Source organism: Mustelus asterias, chromosome 8 (assembly GCF_964213995.1).
Source record: "Mustelus asterias chromosome 8, sMusAst1.hap1.1, whole genome shotgun sequence".
NCBI classification, from domain to species: Eukaryota; Metazoa; Chordata; class Chondrichthyes; order Carcharhiniformes; family Triakidae; genus Mustelus; species Mustelus asterias.
Genome location: NC_135808.1, coordinates 28,377,638 through 28,383,090, shown reverse-complemented (window position 1 = coordinate 28,383,090; position 5,453 = coordinate 28,377,638). Strand labels below are relative to the sequence as shown.

The 5,453-nt window shown below is 47.0% G+C and overlaps 1 non-coding gene across 1 annotated transcript; it reads left to right on the top strand.

Annotated features, from left to right (window-relative positions):
- Positions 1–4,899: 4,899 nt before the first annotated feature.
- On the top strand, positions 4,900–4,981 carry trnas-aga (transfer RNA serine (anticodon AGA)). The gene has a single exon. It is a non-coding gene; the product is annotated as a tRNA-Ser (tRNA).
- The last annotated feature ends 472 nt before the right edge of the window (positions 4,982–5,453 follow it).

The following is a 5,453-nucleotide window of genomic DNA, read 5'->3' as shown; positions in this document are numbered from 1 at the left end:
GAAAAGAATTGGGGACGTGCTCGATGGCAGAGATTGGGCTGGATGAGTCCCCACGTGCTGGCTGAGCGCGCGCGGATGACCGTCCGGCACGTGGCCAAAGTCATCCTTGACCTTAGGACGGTCGTGCTCGGCCCCGAAACTGCACGCAAACTAGAGGCGGCGCAGGCGTGCGGTGGGATCCCGCCCGAGCGTTCCCCTGTTCGGACGGAATTCCACATTGGCCCAAAACCTCAACCCCCCTCCCTGGGTGAGGTGCCCCACAGCCTGAGCCGCCTCGCGGAAATGTCCTCCATGTCTTTTTCTACTGCGCAGAGGCGTTTACTGTGCGGGCTGCTGCTGCACACCTTCCACTACCACCTCCTCGCCTGTCGCCCGGATACACCTTGGCGGGCCTTGTGGCCGCTGCGCGGCGGAGGTACCCGCTGGAGGTCCCTCTACGGAGGGATCTCCCCCAATTCCATCGGGGACCTGGGGTGGAGGATGATGCATGCAGCAGTGCCGCACAACCGTAGGATTCACTGGTTCACGGGCTCCGAAGACTGCCCTTTCTGTGGCCTTGTGTAGTCCCTGGACCATGTCTATGTTGTGTGTCTTCAGCTGCACTCCCTTTATGTTTTCCTAAAGAACCTTTTATTGATGTTTTGTTTGCACTTCAGCCCCACGCTCCTGATCTATGGACACCCGGTGCGGAGAGGGGAGGGTCGGGATGGCGGCCTCCTCGTGAACCTGCTCCTGGGCCTGGCGAAACACACCATTTACCAGTCCAGGCTGCGGGCGATCGAGGGGGCCGTCCATCCTGGCTGTCTTCCCCTCTACCGCGGGTACATTTGCAGCCAGGTGTCCCTGGAGAGGGAGCATGCGGTGTCCACGGGCGCGGTTGAAGCCTTCCACGCCCGTTGAGCACCGCAGGGGTTGGGGTGCGTTATTGACCCTGACAATCACATTTAAATTTGATGTTTTAAGTTTCCTTTGTACTTTGATTTCTGTTCGGGCTGTTCCCCCTCCTTTTTGGGGTGCTGCCCCTTTTACTTTGTCCCGACTTAATCTGAGTTTGTTTATTTGGTTTGACCTAAAAAGAGGGCAACGTCATGGGATGCAGAAACAGACAGAGAAAGAAAGAGATCTGTCAAGGAAGCCTTTGCAACGGATTTCCAGAATTTCTTCCAGATGCATCATCTAATATTCTGCAATGTGAATAAAGATGATCGGAAAAAAGAGGGAAAAAAAGTAATAATAAATTTGAAAATATCTGCGGAAAAGAGTAACACACATGAATGCAGCAATCACAAATGTAAACAGACGTTTTTAATCACTCAAGAGGTGTGGACTTCGCTGACTGGGACAATATTTATTGTTCATCCCTAATTTCCATTGAGGAGGTGGCCAGAAACTGTAAAATGAAAAAGAAACGTCATTAACTGCTGCCCGACTGCGAGGATCCTCCCGCCATTGTTAGTGTCTGGATCTAACTTTATGGTTGGATGTGACTTTGTTGTTCGACTCAGAACGTGCGGGATGATTGGAATGAAAAGGCAAGGCAGGCAGAGGGACCTAATTGCAGCATCAATTTCAGAGATTTGTCTAAATATTTAAGAGGAGGAATGAGTGTGTGTCAACCTGGAAGTTGAGATCTTAAAAATATGTCTCCTATATTTCCATTGGCAGTTCGTGAGTTTGTACCACTAGACCCAAATACCTTTGATCCCAAATACCAAAATGCACCACGAAATAGAAAGGGCATGTCAGAAAGGCAAGGTCACAGTGATCATGGGGGATTTCAATATGCAGGTGGACTGGGTAAATAATGTTGCCAGTGGACCCAAAGAAAGGGAATTCATTGAATGTTTACAGGATGGCTTTTTGGAACAGCTTGTGATGGAGCCCACGAGGGAACAGGCTATTCTGGACTTAGTGTTATGTAATGAGCCAGACGTGATAAAAGATCTTAAAGTAAGGGAACACTTAGGAAGCAGTGATCATAATATGGTAGAATTCAGTCTGCAATTTGAAAGAAGGAAGGCAGAATCAGATGTGAAGGTTCTACAGTTAAATAAAGGTAATTACAGGCGCATGAGGGAGGAACTGACAAAAATCGACTGGAAGCAGAGCCTAATGGGAAAGACAGTAGAACAGCAATGGCAGGAGTTTCTGGGAGTAATTGAGGACACAGTGCAGAGGTTCATCCCAAACAAAAGAAAGGTTATCAGAGGGGGGATTAGGCAGCCATGGCTGACAAAGGAAGTCAGGGAATGCATCAAGGCAAAAGAGAGAGCCTATAATGTGGCAAAGAGTAGTGGGAAGTCAGAAGATTGGGAAGGCTATAAAAACAAACAGAGGATAACAAAGAGAGAAATAAGGAAGGAGAGGATCAAATATGAAGGTAGGCTAGCCAGTAACATTAGGAATGATAGTAAAAGTTTCTTTAAATACATTAAAAACAAACGGGAGGCAAAAGTAGACATTGGGCCGCTCCAAAATGACGCTGGTAATCTAGTGATGGGAGACAAGGAAATAGCTGAGGAACTTAATAAGTACTTTGCGTCAGTCTTCACAGTAGAAGACATGAGTAATATCCCAACAATTCAGGAAAGTCAGGGGGCAGAGTTGAATATGGTTGCCATCACAAAGGAGAAAGTGCTAGAGAAACTAAAAGGTCTGAAAATTGATAAATCTCCGGGCCCAGATGGGCTACATCCTAGAGTTCTAAAGGAGATAGCTGAAGAAATAGTGGAGGCGTTAGTTATGATCTTTCAAAAGTCACTGGAGTCAGGGAAAGTCCCAGAGGATTGGAAAATCGCTGTTGTAACCCCACTGTTCAAGAAGGGAACAAGAAAAAAGATGGAAAATTATAGGCCAATTAGCCTAACCTCAGTTGTTGGCAAAATTCTAGAATCCATCGTTAAGGATGAGATTTCTAAATTCTTGGAAGTGCAGGGTCGGATTAAGACAAGTCAGCATGGATTTAGTAAGGGGAGGTCGTGCCTGACAAACCTGTTAGAGTTCTTTGAAGAGATAACAAATAGGTTAGACCAAGGAGAGCCAATGGATGTTATCTATCTTGACTTCCAAAAGGCCTTTGACAAGGTGCCTCACGGGAGACTGCTGAGTAAAATAAGGGCCCATGGTATTCGAGGCAAGGTACTAACATGGATTGACGATTGGCTGTCAGACAGAAGGCAGAGAGTTGGGATAAAAGGTTCTTTCTCAGAATGGCAACCGGTGACAAGTGGTGTCCCGCAGGGTTCAGTGTTGGGGCCACAGCTGTTCTCTTTATATATTAACGATCTAGATGACGGGACTGGGAGCATTCTGGCCAAGTTTGCCGATGATACAAAGATAGGTGGAGGGGCAGGTAGTATTGAGGAGGTGGGGAGGCTGCAGAAAGATTTAGACAGTTTAGGAGAGTGGTCCAAGAAGTGGCTGATGAAATTCAACGTGGGCAAGTGCGAGGTCGTACACTTTGGAAAAAAGAATAGAGGCATGGACTATTTTCTAAACGGTGACAAAATTCATAATGCTAAAGTGCAAAGGGACTTGGGAGTCCTAGTCCAGGATTCTCTAAAGGTAAACTTGCAGGTTGAGTCCGTAATTAAGAAAGCAAATGTAATGTTGTCATTTATCTCAAGAGGCTTGGAATACAAAAGCAGGGATGTACTTCTGAGGCTTTATAAAGCACTGGTTAGGCCCCATTTGGAGTACTGTGAGCAATTTTGGGCCCCACACCTCAGGAAGGACATACTGGCACTGGAGCGGGTCCAGCGGAGATTCACACGGATGATCCCAGGAATGGTAGGCCTGACATACGATGAACGTCTGAGGATCGTGGGATTATATTCATTGGAGTTTAGGAGGTTGAGGGGAGATCTGATAGAAACTTACAAGATAATGAACGGCTTAGATAGGATGGACGTAGGGAAGTTGTTTCCATTAACAGGGGAGACTAGGACACGGGGGCACAGCCTTAGAATAAAAGGGAGTCACTTTAGAACAGAGATGAGGAGAAATTTCTTCAGCCAGAGAGTGGTGGGTCTGTGGAATTCATTGCCACAGAGGGCTGTGGAGGCCGAGACGTTGAGCGTCTTCAAGACAGAAATTGATAAATTCTTGATTTCTCGAGGAATTAAGGGCTATGGGGAGAGAGCGGGTAAATGGAGTTGAAATCAACCATGATTGAATGGTGGAGTGGACTCGATGGGCCGAATGGCCTTACTTCCGCTCCTATGTCTTATGGTCTTATGGTCTTATGATCCTCCGCGGTCCGTCGATTCTCAACATCGAGAAACCTCCCCCATTTTTCATTGTTTGTCTGCTTTTCATGAAACTGCACATCTTTACTTACTGTCTCTGCATCTACTGTTCATTGTCTTCCAATGCAGTGTTCTGCATACACGCATCCAATGGAATCCACATGATAATTTTCAGTGGTAATTTCCCAAACCTAAAAGCAGAATGAATGCTGCAAATGATAGAATAATATAAAGGTTCTTGTTACTCTAGATAAATATTTGCATACCTATAACACCATCAGCATAGTTATTGTAGGTATTGGATGACAGCAGACTCTAAATATGTGAATATTTCTCATTAATATTGTGATGCCTGCATTTGGATTTTAGTGTGGAAACCTTTGTGATAGCTCTGAGTAAATATGTTATCTCTCATGCATTTGTGCGAATCGGTATTGTTTATGAATGTATTTTGGAACGATTGAAAAACAGATAAAAATAGGCAACAAAAACAATACTGATTAAATGAAATTCATTCGAAATGAAGTAAAAATGCAGACCATGTAACCAGTAGGATGAATGACATTAACATGCAGCACCAGAATACTAAATAAGGAAAACGCATTTTGAGCATTCTTTTCAGCCGAATGTGATTTGCTGCTCCGTAGCTGGTGTAGTCGTGGCCGAGTGGTTAAGGCGATGGACTAGAAATTCATTGGGGTTTCCCCGCGCAGGTTCGAATCCTGCTGACTACGCATTCATTTTTCAGGAGAAGGTGTTCGACAGGATGGAGCACGAGTCTACTCGGGACTCTGCGGGCATTCGGGTTCGGTATGCGTTTTGTCGCCGGGATCCGATTACTGTACTCTGCCGCAGGGTGTCTGATTAAGGTTAACGGGTCCCTGATGGCTCCCCTTCGATTTGGGAGAGGAGTACGGCAGGGCTGCACCTTCTCAGGCCAACAGTATTCCGCATGCGGGGAGCCATTCCTGTGCCTCTTGCGGAGGAGGTTGTCAGGTTTGGCCCAGCTCGGACCGGATGTAGGGGTGGTCCTGTCAGCTTACGCCGACGACATGCTCCTCATGTTCACGGATCCGGCTGACCTGCGGAGGATGCGAGAATGCCAGGCGGTGCACTCCGCCGCGTCCTCCGCCAGGATCAACTGGGCCAAGTGCTCCGGACTCCTTGTCGGTCCTTGGGAGATGGACCCCCTTCCGGAGAAGCTCA